This window comes from Spinacia oleracea, chromosome 2 (assembly GCF_020520425.1).
Source record: "Spinacia oleracea cultivar Varoflay chromosome 2, BTI_SOV_V1, whole genome shotgun sequence".
NCBI lineage: Eukaryota > Viridiplantae > Streptophyta > Magnoliopsida > Caryophyllales > Amaranthaceae > Spinacia > Spinacia oleracea.
In genome coordinates, this window is record NC_079488.1 from 16963089 (window position 1) to 16983342 (window position 20254).

The 20254-nt window shown below is 34.8% G+C and overlaps 1 long non-coding RNA gene across 2 annotated transcripts; it reads left to right on the forward strand.

The window, feature by feature from the left end:
• Nucleotides 1-9971: 9971 nt before the first annotated feature.
• LOC110777441 (uncharacterized) lies at nt 9972-15941 on the forward strand. 2 transcript variants are annotated; one of them, XR_008927500.1, is made up of 3 exons: nt 9972-10128; nt 10483-10584; nt 12407-15941. It is a non-coding gene; the product is annotated as an uncharacterized lncRNA (long non-coding RNA). The 2 variants fall into 2 exon arrangements; XR_002530438.2 differs by having other exon boundaries at nt 15240-15941.
• Nucleotides 15942-20254: the final 4313 nt, after the last annotated feature.

Here is a 20254-nt window from a genome sequence, read left to right on the forward strand (position 1 = left end):
ACAGGCACTTTGAGAGTCCTTTGAATATTCTGTTCTCCTTGAAGCACTTGTAAAGTCTTCTAAGAGATGTCTATTCTTTAAAGCCACTTCTAAAGTCCTTAAAGAATACGTGTTCGGATTTTCCAAAGAACTTCGAAAAGCTTCCGGAATGTCCGTTTATGTTTGTTGTTCGCCTCGAATACTTTCGAGGTCTATTTTCTCCCACTTGTCATTTTGGAAACGAATCTCCAAAAGGACATTATTTCGAGCAAACAAACATTATGTTCTCAAAAATTCGTGGTAGAAACAATACCCTTGTGTCTCATTTGAATAAATCACAATGAAACATATATCTATACTTGGGCCTTAGTTTGTCGAATAACAAACACTAAGCTCCCACTGAGTTTGGCAACTCTTTAGATATAATTGAAAAAGTATTCTGAAATTATTTTTCAATAGCTTTGACGAATTTGGTTTAGTTTGGTGGTAGTTGAGCATTTTATTTTAGAAATTATAGGAAAAGTCTTTATGATTCATCATTGATCGAATCTAGTACTAATTGACTTCGATCGTTCCAACTTAGATATGCCATATCTCATGGAGCTAGATCGTGAAATTACAACACACAATCATTGATGATCATTCTTGACTTAAGCAATCATCAACATGATCTAACCTAGATCTTTATGATTTCTTGCCAAGTGGGATTTATACTTCTGAATCTTTGAACTAGCCAAACAGATTCAAACTTATATCACATTTGAGTAAATAAACCTATATTCACTCAAATCCATGTGAAATAATAAAGTCATAAAATCTTTCTTTAGCTTTGAATTCTATTGTCTAGGCGTTCTAACAATAGTTCATATCTTTTGTTACTTTCAACAAGTAAGACTAGCTTGTCTTAAATTGATCTAGAAATCAATCAACTTTCAAAAGTCCATCAAAATAGAGCTTTTGAATGTTAACTTTGTTGATATGGTCTAAGCAACAATGCCAAAGATTAGTGGAACTCAAATCAAAAGATTGATTTGAACTTAGTAAAGTTCTTATTGTTAAAGAGTTGTTTGTTTTAATCAAGCATATTGACTCAACCCGTAATTGACCATTTCATTCAAATAAACAAACAAACATTGTTTTTGTTTTTCTTGAATGTGAGTCTTTCTGTGTTTGAAAACAGAAATTCAGGTATGCTGATTATGGAACAAAATAGCCATTAAGTTCCAGCCTTTGAAAGGACTTAAAACAAACTAGATGACCCTACAACTAATGTAGCATTGTCATGCTTCATTTCCCACTTGTAGGTCAATAGTGTATCCTAGCTTCCATTGTTTGAGTTATTACCGAAGTAAGAACCTCAAGCGGTATATGATACCAAGGAAGTTTGATTGCTAGGTCACTTCTCTTTAAACATAAACTTATAGGTAGAAACGGAATCGTAAATTCCTTTCATTTGTTCCTTGTTTTTCCCATTTCTTGTACCCTTTCTTATAGTCTTAAGAATTGAATTCTTTAGTGTTGACTTTTATACTTTGTTAGACATGTCCAATGTCACTCCAACAAGGTTCTTACCATTTAATTTATGTTGAATATTTTGTTTCAACCAGATGATCTTACCAGAAGCTTCTAAAGTTCTCTAAGCATCGATGTATTCGAATGTCTAGGGACTAGACTCATTCGAGAATTAAATGGACAAAGATATTAGGTTGTTAACCATTGGTAAGGCTGAGCGTTTAAACTCAATGCTTTATGATCTCAAAACTACATTGTATTTTGAATTCACAAGCACCAATCGGTTTGCCATTCGACTTTGATACTCGAAAACAACCATAAAAGTTGCTAAAAGAAACGTACATTTTAAATTGCTCACATCTCTCATTTCTGTGAATCGTTCTTGGATTCACTACCAATCGAGGAAATTTACTGTTACTGCAGTGCAAGATATTTAATTATAAACAATAATTAAAACATACATTGAAGCATGCAAAGTCTAAAAATTTATCATGAGTAATAACTTGAAAATTAAAGCAATCATGCAATTCAAACAAGTTATTAGCATTTTATTCGAATTTATTGTTCCGGCAGGTGTGAATAAAATGATTCCAAGACCCTAAAATCATTGAAGAATTAAGCACATTATGTATTTGACTCAATTCTAAAATATTTTAGGTAAGCAAAAGCCTTTTGCTAATAGTCTAGAAACTACTCTTGGTTGATAGGTACGTCTAAGAACTTATTAGGAAAACCTATCGAATTTTGCCACGACATAAAAGGACTCCTTACTTATATCGTTGAGTTTCACCAAAACTAGCATGTACTCACAATTGTTTGTGTACCTTACCCCTTTAGTATCGATAAGTAACACCTCGCTATGGCGGAAAACTATTACTAAGATCGATGTAAAGGATATCCAAGTAAGTGTTATTTTGGCATGGCACCTTTTAATTCAATTTTTAAGTTTGGAACTTAAGGCTCTTACTATGTTGGTTAGATTTTAAGTGAACTAAAATCCTTAATCATGCAACATAATCAAGCCACAATCTCATGCATATTTAAGACATATTTAAAAGCAATAAATAACTTAAAGCATGCATAAGATAATTGTGATCTAGTATGGCCCGACTTCATCTTGAAGCTTCAACTTCAAAGTCCGTCTTGAAAATGGATGGAAACTTCTTTTGAATTTCTCCGTGGGAGGCGTCATTTTCTTCAAGTAGGATAAGCTATAATTAAACTAATTACAACTATTTGATGGTACGCAGACCATATTTGAATTAAAAAACAAATTTGGTGCTTTAGACCAATTACATTCAAATTAATGGTACGCAGACCATATTTTCTATCCTATTTGGGCCATACTAGTCACTTCATAACCTGCAAAACAGTACATATACAATATATACCATTCATCCATTCATTATCATGAATGGCCCACATAATTGGTTAGTTAAAACACATTGTATGCATCACATAAATATTTGCAGCAATTAATTAAGGGCACCAATAATCTACCAATTATTCAGTCCTTATTAATTCTAATCAAGTTGTTTAACCTTAAAGGAATTGTAGACCTAATCAGGAGTTTATGACTAAAATTGCTCCCACTTAAACCAATAAATTCATATGCTTTACTAATTTTAAACATAAAAATGTATTTCTAGTCTAACTGGAAACATACAAATTTAATTAAAATTTAAAGCTTATATAAATTTATAATTGAATCCATTTTATTTAATTTATTTTCAGTTGAATTTAATGAATTTAAATTAATTCAAGGTTTAATTTTAGTAAAATAATTAGTATAAATAGAATTTATAATAATTATAATATTCAAAATTAAAACCCGAGAAAACAATTTAAATTATTAATTTTAAAATTAATTTACATGTTTCCGAACTGAAATTTCAATATTAAATTTAAGAACGACTCAATCGTAACACGACGAGGCACTTGGGCTTGCGCCCAAGCCCCATCGAGTGCACGAGGCTTAGTGCCCCTCGACTGTTCGTATAGCAACACGCAAGCAGGCCACACGCAACGCAGCAGTGCAGGCCACGCTGCACGCGCCCGCTCGCTCGTCGCGTCTGCTTGCTTGCTGGGCGTGGCAGCGCGCGCTGTGGCGCAGCACGCTTGCTGCCCACACGCGTCTGCCCGATGGCTTGCGCCTTGGCCCTTCGCCCTTGCTCACTCGCCCATATGCACACAGCACTCGACACAAGGCAGCGTGTTGCCTTGTGCTCGTGTGCCATGGCTCTTGCTCGTTGCATCGTACCGCATGGGCGACGAGCTCCCTTGCTCGTCGTCGCATGCCCGCACTATACAACACCCCTTAAGGGTAACACGTAGCGTCCATTGCTTTGTGCGTGCAAGTTTTATGAGCGAATTGCATAAAAATTAAAAAAACTTAATTTAAAATTAATGACAAATTAATAAATCATATTAATTTCTTAATTTTAGGGCGACAAATCGAAAATTTATTAATCAATTTATTTCCGATTAACATGGATTCAAATCTAGGTCATAAAAATTAAAAATTTAACATAAATTAACAATTTTTATGGTGGATTTTAATCATTGGTACCTAATTAAATTATTAAATTAATTATGAAAATAAATCAATTCTAAATTATTCGAATTTCAACAAATTAATCATAATTACAAATTAGGTTGTATAATTAACAAGTCTAGGCATTCATAATTGTTAAACATATACAGTAGGTCAATTAAAAACTCAAGATTTATCAACAAGAATCGCAAATACTTAATTTAACATCTTAAATTTACAAACTTTTGCGTTCGAAAAACTAAAACCTCCGAAAAGTCATAGTTAGGCTTCGAATTTGAGAATTGTGGGTTCGGCCGAAAAACACTATTTTTGTCAAAATTTAAGAATGTCTTTTACATGCGGAATTGACACAAAAATCACTCGATTTGGATGAGTAACGAAGAAACTGCCGAAAAACTGCGTACATATAATTAAATAAACGCAATTTGCAATTAATTACGAAAATTAATCACCCCTTTAATTCTTTGCAAATTTGTAAAATTTAACCATGTTCATGCAATTTAGATTATGAAAATAATAAGAGGCTCGTGATACCACTGTTATGTTATGATACACATGAATAAACATAAATCATGCGGAAAAACCATAAAGCCAGGAAACATATTATTTACACATAATCATTTAGCATAATTCAGATGCATACACTTTGTAGCGTACCCTCCCTAGCTGCGCCCGAACCGAACAAGAACAAGTCTTTAGGACTCCAAGTGTCGTCCCTCCGTAGATAGTCCACAGCACGTCCGGATCCGCCTTAAGCTTGACCAACTATAATCGCCCTTAAGGTTACTAGGATTTTCGGCTATTTGGGTTGCAAGTGTTTGGCTGATTTTTTGCTTGAAAATCTTACCTTTTGAATACTTCAAATCTCGATGTAAATATGTGACGCTAGGCACCTATTTATAGAGTTTATGGAAAGGAATTATAATCCTACTAGGATATGGATTTATTAATTAGAATCCTATTTGAACTCTAAATAATAAATTTAATCTATTAGGATTAGGATTTTAATCATTGCACGAATTCCGAAGGATTAGGATTCGTTACGAACACGAGTGCCGCACGACCACGAGGGACGCACGCACCCGCGCAGGCCTTGCGGCCCACACGAGTGGGCGCTGCCTCGCAGCCCACGAGCATACGCTCCAGCGCGCGCGCCTACGACCTTGTTGGGCCTGGCCTTGCGCTGGGCCTGGCGAGGTTGTGGCCTTCGTGTTGGGCGCTTGGCTTGCTGGGCGCGGGCCTGGCTTCGTGCTGGGCCTTCATCTGGCAAGCCTCGTCCGATGCTAATTCGTACGATGCGCTTCCGATTAAATTCCCTGTTCCGGAATTAATTTCCGATACGACCAATATTTAATATTTCCGATTCCGGAATTAATTTCTGTTTCGAACAAATATTTAATATTTCCGTTTCCAGAATTAATTTCCGATTCCGATAATATTTCCGATTCTGACAATATTTCCGTTTCCGGCAATATTTCCGATTCCGGTAATATTTCCATTTCCATTAATATTTTTCGATACGTACCATGTTTCCGTTTCCGGAAACATCTACGACTTGGATAATATTCATATTTCCGATACGATCCATATTTCCGTTTCCGGCAATATCATCGTTTCCGGAGTATTCATTTCTTGCCTTTGACGATCTTAGCTCCCACTGAAACCGAGATCCGTCAATTCCGAATATCCATAGATGGAGTATTTAATGCCATTAAATACTTGATCCGTTTATGTACTATTTGTGTGACCCTACGGGTTCAGTCAAGAGTAAGCTGTGGATTAATATAATTAATTCCACTTGAACTGAAGCGACCTCTAGCTAGGCATTCAGCTCACTTGATCTCACTGAATTATTAACTTGTTAATTAATACTGAACCGCATTTATTATTATATGCATACTTGGACCAAGGGCACTATTTCCTTCAGTTTGGTGGTTCAGTTTCGATGGAGTTTAGTTCTAACATAGCAATTTTGGCTTTTCGGATACAAACGATGGCTGACATATTTTCCATAGAAAAAACCCACAAATTTCTTGTTTTCCATATAAACTACAAGGGGAGACGTTCCAAGGAAAGATGTTCTAGATATTATGAGTGAGCCAAGGTTTAAAGGGAAGGTGAAGCTAGGTATTGAAGTTATCAACCATGGACCAAATTTTTGTAGCTCTCACCCATGATTTTAGCCCATGTTCGGCATCCTCTACCCTATTTGGGCAAAAGGGGCAGAATTTTATAATCCTCATCCCCCTTTGCACCAAAACCTTTCTTGAGGGTAGAAGATCCTATCAAGCTTGCCACATAAAGAGCCTTATTTTTGGAAGAGTATGAGAGTTCCAAATACATTTTAAATCTTTTGCGCTATTTTGTTCGAAGCAAAACAAATCATTGTAAGCGATTTTCAGGACAAATTTATCATTCTTATAATAAATTGAAATTGGCTTATCAATTTGGAGAGTAATAGGGATTGAGGAGCAACATATCAGATTAGTAATGATGGAGGGTAAACTGAAACTCGGGTTGTCAAGGTTCCAACGGTTATCCGAGATACAGTGACTGGCTTTCAATTGAGCATGGGTCTCAGATAACGTGCCTTGGATGGATGCTCTCAAAGTACTACTACCCACTCGCACATCATCCCAGAAATTAGTCTTATCCTCCGTTCCCACCGCCCATTTACAAGATTGAGTAAAACACTGTCAGGGGGCTTTGAATCCTCTCCAAATAAAAGACCATTTTCCAAAATTAAAAGGCCTAGCAGAGCTATAAAGATATTTGGTGGAGATAGTTCTAGCAGCTAGGTTGTGTAGGAAAGAAGATAGTTTCCAACAAAGATTTGAAAGAAGGAGGTAATTCATGGCACCAAATCCCTAATCCCCAACCCCCTACCCATTTTGGCCTACAAACCTTATCCCTTGAGAGCAGGTGGATACCTTTAGTTTTCAAACCGGTTTGCCAAAGAAAGTTGCTGGCAATGGAACTAAATTCCTTCAAAATTGGCCTATGTAACGGAAAACACTACATATAGTAGCTAGGGATGGCATAAATGGTTTTGAATTAGAAAAATTAATAGATGGGCCCGATGCGTGGCTAAAAATGTCTAGGGTGTCACACATAGTCTCAAGAGTCTTGGTATTTGCTTCCTCAAACAACACTAAATCATCGGCAAAAAGAAGGTGAGAGATGGACAAAATATCCCTACCTAGCACAAAGGGAGACCACTTCAATTCTTCTCCTCACACTCTTGATGAATTAACCTGGACAACCATTTCATACACATTATAAATAAATAGGGGGAGAGGGGGTCCCCTTACCTAATACCCCTAATCGGGGTAAATGTAGGGGTGGGCTTCCCATTCACAATGACCGCGGAAGAGGTGGAACCAATGCAACTCATGATAAGAGAGACAGACTCGACACTGAAGTTGAGACCCAAGAGACAATTTCGAATAAAATCCCATTCTAACTTGTCATGAGCCTTTTCTAGGTCTATTTTGAAAGCAACCCAACCATTCTTACCTCCCACCTAATTTGTCTGTTACACACTTACACATGGACATTCTTGATATTTACTCTATTTCTTAATGTTTGTGTCCAACCCAAATGACACGGAGAAAGTATATATATATATATATGTAAGATTAAAAGGTGATAAAATCAAAATTTTCTTTTTTTCACCTTGAGTTCTTAGTGCACCTTTTCCCTTTATACGAGTACAAAGTTTTCATTGTCTCAAAAACTTCATGTATATAGTATAGAATTTCTATTTTCTAAGGGAATGGATAGAATATTTCAAGATATAGAAAATCTTTCCATGTACTTGAAATGAAATGAGAATAAAATAAAAGTGATATTGAATTGTTATAAAGTATGGCTCAAGATTAAAAGACCTTATAAGAAAGTAATAAAGAATAGAATACTTCATATCAAAGTTGCTAATTATATATGCCTATGGGCTAGAATGATCCCATTTCATTGAAAGTACGTAGTTACAACTGACACCTATACTTGGGACAAAAACACACAAAGTTTCTCTTCTTGGAACAATATATTTAATTTGTTGATTTTTTTTTTTTTTTTAATTAAGGTGTCTATAACCGACGTAAGTGGCTAACCTTCTTGTCACACGTGCTTCAATTAAGGGTAAAGGGGTGACCAAGGATCTGTTTTCAATTCAGAGTTTAGGATTTGAAACCCAACCTATTGGTTAAGAGACAAAATGAGCAACTACTATACAAAAACCAACTTAATTTGTTGAACTTATAATACTTGGTGAGTTGGGTGTTTAAATATTACATCGGAGGCATATATATATATATATATATATATATATATATATATATATATATATATAGGAGACATATTTGCTGAATTATTAGAGCGCCATGTAGGAAATCTAATAGTTTCGGTCAATAAAAAATAAGATTTCTAATTTATTTTTGAATTAAAAAATTCGAGTGTCACATAGATAATTAATTAGTTTCCACGTAGATATTTTAATTAATTAATTACTAATATATTTTTTAATTAAAAAAAATCGAGTGCCACATAGATAATTAATTAGTTGTCACATACTCTGTAGATATTTTAATTAAACTAATATATACAAGTCCATCCAAAATCAAATACTCTAATAATTATAAAAAAAATTTAAAAAAATTCATCTAAAAGCAAACATTGATCTAAAATAAAATTCAATCCAAAATCAAACACTAATCCAATATTAGAGCGCCACGTAGGCCATTTAATGGTTTCGGACTTTCGGCCAATGAAAAATAAGATTTCAAAAAAAAATTGTATTAAAAAAGTCGAGTGCGACATGGATAAATAATTAGGTGCCGCGTATATATTTTTATTAATTAATTATTAATATAACGCATATACAATTTCATCCAAAATCAAACATTATAAGAATTAAAAAATAAATAATAAAATGAAATTCAATCCAAAATCAAAAACTAATATAATATCTCTATTATATAAGTGAAAAGCTGAGGTCATTATCGTAATCCCACTTTTGGTGTCCCCTATTGAATTTTGTAAAATGCCCTTATTAATTTCAAATTTAAATTAATCATTTATTAAATCAAAACTTCGAAAAACTTTTGTATTAGTGTAAGTTGGAAAATACAATAATATAATACAACATATTAATATTAGGAATGAAAGTAAAAATAAAAAGTCAAAAGAATACCAAATTGCCAAACTTTAGAAGAGCTATTTACTGAATATTTGAAATTTGCCATAATTTGGAGCCGGTTAATGATATTTTTTATATACTCCGTATATAAATAAAATCAGTACTTTGTACTATAGTTTAGATATTGTATGCCATTTTTTTTGCCGAACTTCCGACTTATAAAGTTTTAGATATATATGTATATTTATTTTTATACACATAAAATGGCCAAATGGGGTTTATCTATTACGAAGTATGGTATAAGTTATCGATGTTAGACAATCTTTGTTCTATAAGGGAACGATCGAAATGTTTGCTTTTTAGTATTTTTCTTATTAATTACTTATAGTATCTCTAAATCTTTAATCAATATTAAATCACTGGCATTGGGATACAAAATATTATATTCGATCCCAAACAATTTCAAATATTTTTTTTTCTTTTTTCGGTGCAAATAAGCTACGAGGCAATACAAATTAAATTACGAAAGGGGAGACTCGAATTTGAGACCTATTACACATAAGCCTTTGGTCTTAACCACTAAGTCAAGATATCATTGGTTGCAATTTGTAATATGTACACATAAAAATAATCTAATATATATATATATATATATATATATATATATATATATATATATATATATATATAGTCCCCCTCCAATGAGAAGATTGTTATAATGAGAAGAATGAGAAGCGATCTTCACCGTCCAAACGAACTAAATCCAAAGGCGGTAATATGGTGCGTGAAAAACAAAAAAAATGAACCCAATTAAAAGAAAGAATTATTAAACGACATTTTCTCCTTCTTCCTGCGTTTCCTCCCTTGCTTGTTGAGCTCTCATCCATGGTGGAAAAGCCGGAAAAACCTCTCAAAATCAATTGATCCTCCTAAGTTCTTAGTAAAGGTAATTTCTGGTTTTCGTTCTATTAGATTTTAATTCAATTATTTTCCATTTTGATTGTAAATTAGGGCCTTCCAATTGCGATTTTGTTCTTCTTTTACGATTTGGATTGTTAAATTAGGGATTTTAATTGTTTTTCTTTTAGTTGTTGCAATTTTCGTTGCTAATTAGAATTAGGTTTTGCTTTTGATTAGTTTCTACAATTAGCTAGGTTCATTTTATTCGAGTTAGTTGATTTCAATTTGTTGAATATTGGTAACAAATTATTCGAATTTTCCCCCAAAATTTGTTTTTTTAGGGTTTGATTTCAGCATATATTTGGGGTATTGTTTTAATTTCTCTCAATCCTTCTGTAAGGAACCGCGCTGGCTAATTTGACGCAATCACTCGTCAATTATTGAGGCATTTACTAGGGCATTTGCACCATAACTTGTTCTGCGACTTCAGACTCACAACCAGGTTAGATAATGCTTTCATAGATCATGGTAATTTCTCTTTCTATACTATGGATGTTTTTTTCCTGAAACTAAAACATTTGCTTCTAATGAGCTTATTTTAAATAGATGAGTCTGTTGGTATAATAGATTAATAGGTTATGCATATGATGTTTCTCTCCCATTAGAAAGTAGAAACCCTTCCCAGTAGTTAGGTGCGCAATTGGGAAGGTCTGATGCAATTGATTAACTTGGTCATAGGCTGTAATTGAAGCGTTCAGCTCCTGTGTGTTTATTCTCAGTCTGTTGAATGTGTGTTTTGCAGTTTGCATAGTCGAGATATTAGTAATCATAATCCTGGTGTTGTATAAACTATAAAAAATGAGCAAAAATATATTTGCTCATTTGTATAAAATTTTCTTGCTTTCTTTTTTGGGTTTTTTTTTCCTGATAATTTCTTGCATAGTTGTTCATTTTTGTGTTTTTTAGGAAAATCTGATTTTTGAGGTTAAACTGATTAAGTATTTTAAACTAATTTGTCTTGAGTAATAATTTGTCTTTGCCAGACCTTAAGTATTTTAAACTAATTTGTCTTGAGTAATACTACATAGGCAGTAAAAACAGTGAAAGTGTTATCGATCAGGGTATTGAAAGTGTTATCGATCAGGGTATAGAAATAGAGGAAAAGCAAGTGTTTCGATCAGTTGTAGAGCATATACTCTGGGGTTGCACTGAACTTGTGGCATCCACTGATGACTTTATTGACTGCATCAAGGAAATCTTTCTCTGTCACGATTTTCCTTCGAGCACGAATTGCGTACATTCCAGCTACATTGCACACGTGCACTTCTTATGTCAGTACCTGTAACGACACCTTAGCTTCTGTTAAAATTTTCTACATGCACTTCCTCCATACAGTGCCGGGGCTATAACTACGCCTTATCAATGGGGCCCTGTGCAATTTTTTAAAATGGGGCCCTCAATTCAAACTTTAATCAAAAAATCAATTTTTATAAAACAAAAAAACTTCCCTTAAAAAATTTGTCGAAATGATAAACATAAGAAAAAACAAACATTAATGAATCACTTAAAAAGAAATCAGATTGGATTTTTAGAGCAATCAAGTTTGTATTTTTATTTTTAAAAATTGAAGAACTTTTTTTGTACATATAGGGAAATTAGGGTGAGAAATAACGGTTTAATAATCAATTTATTGTAACATTGAAGATTAATCCGTTGAAAACGAGATTTGATAACGATTTGAAGGAGAAATTAAATTGGAGATGAAAGGTATATATTCAAAGTTGGATGAGATTATGAGAATAGAGAAGAAGGGATGAATGTTTGTTTTCCAGTAATCGACTAATTGGGAATCCCAACTGTTTGCATAGTAATCTCCGCGGAATTAAAAAAAAAAAAAGAAAAAAAAAATACTCAGTCAAAGGAAGGACACCTGTCAATGTCCGGAAATCATGCAAAAATGCAGTTTTATTGCCAAGGGGATTCGAACCCCATACCTTTTATACATTATCATGTTACCTTAACCAATGCTCCATATTAGTTTTTATGTTATTTAGGAAACTGTTTACACTATATTTAAAATTAAAATATGGGGGCCCTGTTCCGTCGCTCACCCCGCGCCGCCCCAGAACCGGCCCTGCCTCCATACATTAAAGAAAAGGGGCAAATTAACTTGATCAAGTACCTGTGCAGTTGGGATAAATGCGAGCAAGTAGTTCAAAACGAATGCCCTTTTACGCTCATGTTGTTGGTATAAATCTTGAATATCTGAGTCCTACCTTTTAAATCTGGAAGCCCAAACTCAACCTTCCTGTCCATTCTTTCAGGATGCACGAGTGCAGGGTCAAGAGTATCAGGCCTGGAAAACACCCATCACAAAGAACACGATAATTAAGACTTTATCATTCAAAATCTAGGATAATATAATAGGTGTAGAAATACATTAAACTGGTGCACCCATCGTTAGGATGCTCTGTGAGTTGATTCCGAGCTGTTTTTATTCGCTTTTTTCAGGTATTAATAATACCTATTAGCTCAACTGGTAGATCTTTGTGCAATTGCACAATGGTATAGGTTCGAATCCTACATAGGCAACTCTTTTGTATTTTGTTTATGATATCAAAATGAGCAAATTTTTTAAAACATTTGTTCATATGTGTAAAATATCAAATGAGCTAACTTTTTTAAAGTTAAGAATTTAGAATTTTAAAAATATTTACTCATTTGTGTAAACTATAAAAAATGAGCAAGATTTTTGAATGTTGAGTAATGTGAGATTTTAAAATATTTGCTCATTTAGACATAATGAGCAAAAGTTTTGAATATTAACAAAAACGAACCTTAAAATTTTAAAAATGAGCAAAAATATTTGCTCATTTGGTTAACTATAAGAAATGAGCAAAAATATTTGCTCATTTGTGTAAATTAAAAAAAATGAGCAAATTTTTTGAATGTTAAATAATCTGGATTTTAAAATATTTTCTCATTTAGACACAATGAGCGAAAGTTTTGAATATTAACAAACACGAACTTTAAAATTTTAAAAATGAATAAAAATATTTGCTCATTTGGGAAAACTATAAGAAATGAGCAAAAATATTTGCTCATTTGTGTAAATTTTAAAAAATGAGCAAATTTTTTGAATGTTAAATAATATGAGATTTTAAAATATTTTCTCATTTAGACACAATGAGCAAAAGTTTTGAATATTACAAACACGAACTTTAAAATTTTAAAAATGAGAAAAAATATTTGCTCATTTGGTTAAACTATAAGAAGTGTAAATTAAAAAAAATGAACAAATTTTTTGAATGTTAAATAATCTAGATTTTAAAATATTTTCTCATTTAGACACAATGAGCAAAAGTTTTGAATATTAACAAACACGAACTTTAAAATTTTAAAAATGAACAAAAATATTTGCTCATTTGGGTAAACTATAAGAAATGAGCAAAAATATTTGCTCATTTGTGTAAATTTAAAAAAATGAGCAAAATTTTGGAATGTTAAATAATATGAGATTTTAAAATATTTTCTCATTTAGACACAATGAGCAAAAGTTTTGAATATTAACAAATCCGAATTTTAAAATTTTTAAAATGAGCAAAAAATATTTGCTCATTTGTGAAAACTGTAAAAAATGAGCAAATTTATTTGCTTATTTAGACACGATGAGCAAAAATTTTGAATATTAACAAATCCGAACTTTAAAATTTTAAAAATGAGCAAAAATATTTACTCATTGTGTAAACTATAAAAAATGAGCAAATTTATTTTCTCATTTAGACACGATGAGCAAAAGTTTTCAATATTGACAAATCCAAACTTTAAATTTTTAAAAATGAGCAAAAGTATTTTCTCATTTTTGTAAACTATAAAAAATGATCAAATTTATTTGCTCATTTAGACACGATGAGCAAAAGTTTTCAATATTAACAAATCCGAACTTTAAAATTTTAAAAATGAGTAAAAGTATTTGCTCATTTGTGTTAACTAAAAAAATGAGCAAATTTATTTGCTCATTTAGACACGATGAGCAAAAGTTTTAAATATTAACAAATCCGAACTTTAAAATTTTAAAAATGAGCAAAAGTATTTACTCATTTGTGTTAACTATAAAAAAATGAGCAAATTTATTTGCTCATTTAGAAACGATGAGCAAAAGTTTTCAAAATTAACAAATTCGAACTTTAAATTTTAAAAATGAGCAAAAGTATTTGCTCATTTGTGTAAACTATAAAAAATGAGAAAATTTATTTGCTCATTTAGACACGATGAGCAAAAGTTTTCAATATTAAAAAGTAAAGTTTAACCTACGTGGGATTCGAACCCACATCTTTTGTGCATTTGCACAATGCTCTGCCTATTGAGCTAGTAGGCTAGTGTTTTTAAATAGAATCAACAAAAAGTAAAGGATAAACCAAAAAAGAGTAAATCAAAATTATTTGAAAACTTGAGCTAATAGGCATCAATTGAACTAATAGAGTAAAGATGTTAAACACATTCTAATATACACAAGTATATGGAGTATTCACTAATCTGTGAGAAAAAGGTTTGTATTAGTAGAAGGTTATACCTTTTTCCAAACCTGAAACGATGTTGTTAGCACATCAACCTGTGAGAGTCAGAACATCAACCTGTGGTCAAAACTGGTTAAAGTATATCCCAGCTTGGAATACATTGACTTGAGTTACAATCAACTAGGTGGTCAACTCTCACCAAACTGGGGAAAGTCCATAAACTTGACTGCTTTGTTGGTGGTGAAATACCAAAAGATATTTCTATTGGTGGTCAACCCACAATCGATCTGTATTGGAAACTTACAAAAATAGTATAGTGAGACAATATCAGTGAAGCCACCAACAACAGAAATGAGCAAAAGGTAGGCAGCAACTCTGAGAAACAGCCTTGAATCTTTACCTAAAGTAACATTCCGGAAAACTAGTACCAACACGTTAATATTTTTGCGAGCTAGCTCTCCCACCTCAGCTACCAGTTCTTCGCTCAGATACATATATGGTAATGGTGGAGCTGGTCTGTTGGATGTCAACTAATGCACTTGGTTAGCAATTTGCTGAAACAAGTAAATCTAATAGCTGCTTTTATGTTATTGATCAAGTACATTGTTATCGAGTGTGAACTCTATCCTTAAACATTCAGGAAGCTGTTGTAGAGTTTGCACATTTTGGTTTATGCATATGGGCCTCAAGAATTGGGTTCCAAGGACTGTTCTCAAGATGATCTCAGACAGTCCGAGTCCAAATTCTTTCTCAACAAGATTCATGATTGAGCTTAAGTTGAGATTGAAATTTTGTCAGGTATCTCAACATCCGCAATTCCACTGTATGATCATGTGTTTTGCAGTCAAATACTATGGAATAAGTTATCTAATGCAATCAAGTTTAGGCAACTTTTGAAGTTAATTAAAGATTCTTTAGCAAAATATTAGGCCATCACCATCCTTAAAAACAATGGACTAAAAAGTTAATATTACACAGATAAGTATTAGTTAAGATGAAATGCTTCTTCTGTTAGTGTCAGAGACACTCTTTTTGCAGGGTATGCAGTACTTCTACTTGCGGCTTATTGGGATACCAAACAACAGCTTGGCCAAGTGTAAAAGAGGGTGAAATATGCGTGAAGAGTGTAGCAGCCTATTGGTGATATATGCTTGACTGAATGGTCTTCTCTAATACTTTAGACCAATGGTTTACAACTTTGTATAGAACTAAGAGAAGAACTATGGTTGCTCCCGCATCATTGTAACATTACATACAAAGACCATTTTCTTTTATTGGCTCGCAAAATCAATACTATAAATGGTGTGTTCTATTCATCAAATGAAACATGAACTTATCTTAACTGATTTTATTTAAACTTGTCTGCATTTATTACTTTGATTGACCCGATCAAACCTGATTGTAACAACCAACACTTGTTTTCTTCGCACATGAACATGAACCTGATCAAACCTGGTTGTTATTTATTGAATTGATAGGACCTGATTGCAACTTATACGAAGTTATGCATGAAACTTTTATTTTTTTTATTATTTTGTGAAGGGAGAAGAGAACGCAACCTAAGTCTATAACAATAACATTGTGTATTTGTGTGCATGTGAGGGGGTCGAAAAAGCGCGAGGCTAATGCGTGACCTTGTCCCTCGTGGGTGTGACGATTCTTTTTATTCAATCAACTGTAATTGGATTTCCTGTGAGTATACACCCAATTGACTAGTAATATAGGAGTCGCCATTCAGTTTTTAACAACAATGAAAAAAACTGACAAAACCCGGTTATCGTGACATAAAGGGAGTGCAATTATGTTTGACCACGACGGCCGTAGGTTCCCTTGTGATCCCTGGTGTGGGGATCTCTCAATATACACCCGCAAGGTAGAGATTGAGGGTTCGGGGAACTGTAACTACCGAGAGGAGTAATTCGCTCGTCGATAACTCCAGAGGCAGGATATCCTTACTAGCTCAGCATAAATAATTGAAGGGACATGCGTTAACTATTAAACTAATCTGAATTGATTTTAGCAATATGCAGCATATAATACTAATTCGATCGTGATTATCTGATTTAAATAGTATTAAGGGACCTATCATGATAATCCGATTTCCCAAAAATATTATATTTATTAGGCGTGATAGAACAATCATATTAGGTTAGTTTAACAGTTCATAAAAAGGGCGAGGAAAGCAGTTAAATCATCGAAAAGGGACACATTACGACGCACCCTTGAGAGGTGCGTCACGGTTCTCAGAAAACTAACCACTTTGACTTTTCGATTTCTCCTTTTTATTTAACGAATCTCGATTATGGGACAGGACACGTTCTGTTCGATTTATGGATCGATTGCGACAGAACGCGTGAACAGTTTCGCAGCGAGGGGCTTGGGCTAAGGGGTTTAGAGTCAATACTCAGAATATATTATGTGTTGTTGTGTGTTGTTTCACGTCGAAACTAGGGGCCTATTTATAGGGAAGAGTTCGTGGAAAGATAGAATTGCAGAGTTCTAATCCATAAAGAATTAGGAAAAGAGACGTACCCAGGTATTTTTAGCGCCCAGGCCTGGGCGCCGAAGATTTCGGCGCCCAGAGCCAGGCGTTGAAAATAGGGTCTGGGCAATTTTGTTTAGTCAGATTCGGATTCCTAAAATCCGTAGAGTTTGAGATTAATTCGAGTCTTTTAGCGCGTATCAATTTTGTGACGGAATGCGTCTGGGCCCGTTACGAACTCTAGGTTCGTTAGGATTTTAATTAATACGTAACTCTTATTTCCGAATCCTATTAGGAATAGGATTCTCGCGGTTTTCTATCTCATTTAGGATTTATGTTGGAGTGCAACACCTAATTCTGACAGGTTTCTATCTTTTATGATTTGCCACTTTTAGAAGCTACCTTTTACGGTAGTTATTATTTTTAGCAGGTTTCCATAAATAGCAGGTTTCGGGTAAAATGAAATGGGGAATCAAGATTCGTTTATTTTATAGGAGATGCGTTGTCAAGTGGAGTTTTTATGCTTTCATCATCGAACTTTTCCCTTGCGGGAATGGGGACAAAAGTAGGTGTCTACAGTTAGCCCCCACTTTGACTGAGTCTTGGAGTAAGACGATGGTCAAAGTATTAGACGGAGTGCGTCACACAAGCCATGGTGTATGTGACCTGTTTTGCGAGGGTCTCACGAGCCCCCGAGTGATAACATTTGACTTAAGGGTCATCACTTGAAGTGTCGACATATCCCTCACGTGTCATTGGGATTTGTCAACTGATAGTATAGAAACTTCCTCACTTTATCATTGGAAGGATCTAAAGACGCGTAGAAACTCCCTCTCTTTGTCATTGGGAGTAACTACAGATGTTTTCGAAATTAAAGCTGTAAAGTGTAATTGGGCCTGGCCAAGCCCAATCACGAGGTAAAACGTTTTTAAAGATTCTCATTTTCAGGGCTAGCTAAACGAGAAAACCCCCTTGTTTTTATAGGATGTAAAACGAAGGAAAATCCAACAAACCAATCCTTTAATTTTTGGAAAAAGGGAAAACCAATAAAAGTTATCGCTGCAGCGACTAAGGACCTGCGCTGTTAGTGACGCAGACCCCGCCCGCTGAAGGTGGGCGAGCCTGTCCTCTGAGGGTGGACCCCCCGTCCGATAGAAGTGGACGAATCTGTTTGATGTTTTTGAAAATAAGGACCTACGCAGTTTGTGACGTAGACCCCGCCCGCTGAAGGTGGCGAACCTTGTCCGCTGAGGGTGGACACCCCGTCCGATAGAAGTGGACGAATCTGTTTAAAAAAAAATTTGAAAATAAGGACCTACGCGGTTTGTGACGTAGACCCCGCCCGCTGAAGGTGGCGAACCTTTCCGCTGAGGGTGGACCCCCCGTCTGATAGAAGTGGACGAATCTGTTTGAAATTTTTGTTGTTTTTTTTTAAAAATAAGGACCTACGTGGTTTGCGCCGTAGACCCTGCCGACTGAAGATGGCGAGCCTATTTTAAATTTGAAGACTTTATTCTTTGAAAAACTGAGGACCTGCGCGGCTAGTGACGCAGACCCCGCCCGCTGAGGGTGGGCGAGCCCATTTTGAATTTCTTATTTTGCCTATGTAGAAGAGCTTTTGGTGATTACAACCTGTTGGTGGGTCGTAATATTTCTTGATTAGATGTGTCCTATAAGTGGGTCCACACTGTGTATATTCAACAATATATTTTTTTTGAGATATCCAAACATGATATGGTGCGTGGCGCAGTCTCGGAATGTGATTTTGATTGCGCGCTCTTTGTTGGAGTTCACTTTTCGCGAGCCCCCAAGTGTTGGGGCTCATCGGTTGTTTTTCGCGTCTTGTAGTCATGTTTGGGGTCACGCTCGTATGTGCGAGCGACCTCCTATAGTAGTGTGCTATTTTAGTGAAGCCGTGGAGTGCGACTTTAGCTTTCAGGCGACATCCGGTTTTGGCTTGGCCCGGATTATCCCTTGACAGACAGACATTTTCTATTTGGAAAACCAATGACTTGACGACACATATTTTTGGTGTTTCGAAGAATGACCATGATATTTAACTTGCTTTTTTTGAAAAGTGTACATGAGCGTTTTCTGAGATGAGTCTAAGTTTCGACCAAGTTTCAATGTTATTATTTTTTTTTTCTTATTTGGGAGCTAAAGGTGCTTTGGGCTTGATCTTACTTGTAATAGGGCCTCGTGTTTTAGCAACACGGTCTTAAGTCCTTTCCTATTCTGTGTTTTTGTGAAATCTGGGCCTTGGGCTGCATTTTCAGCGCCCCAGCTCAGGCGTTAAAATTTTCGGCGCCCAGAGGTGGGCGCTGAAAGTTCTTTCCTGGTAATATTTGATTTTCGGATTTCTAAACACGTTTCCGAATGGGATCAGGATGTTTATTGGGTGCGTTCAGCTATATATAGGGGCTAGGTACGTCCTTATTTTCCACCGCTCTCAAATTCTTTCTCTCTTTTTTTGCTGTGCTCTATTTATTTACCGCTTTTGCCATGTCGATCCCTACTTTCTCACTCCAACGGACGGTTAGGCGTTGGCTACGAGCCCTTACTCCCACAGAAAAAGCATTGTTAAAAGAATACCACTTAGAGGCACTTTTAGGCTTACAACAAATTAATATTGATTATAATTTTCTGCATGCTGCCCTAAACTTTTGGGACTCCGATCATCATGTTTTTTCCTTTCGGGGAAATGAAATATGTCCTTTGCCTGATGAGTTTGCTGCGATCCTTGGTTATCCTACTAATGCTACTCCTGTTACCCCTGGCACTATTGAAGAGGGTAAAACAACCATAAGGGCTTTCCTAGGGCTAGATGATAACATGTTTGCTGAACTTGTTGTAGACGATAAGGTTAACTTGGCAAAACTCGTAAAACATCATTTTAGGCCTAGTAAGAATATGACCGAACAAAAATTGAACATTCGAGCCCTTGTATTTTGCTTGTTGAATCATTATTTGCTGTCGAATAATAATGGTGAGTTCGGTGACATAAGGCTGATCCCCTTGATTAGCCAGATGGAAAGTTGCTATTCTATTATGCCGTTGGTTGTTGCTGAGACTTTGCTGAGTGCGGATGAGCTGAAGAAGGATGCCAAATCCGAAATTTTTAAGGGAAGCCCCCTATTACTGCAGGTAATCTATTTTTTCCTTTGCGCACACAT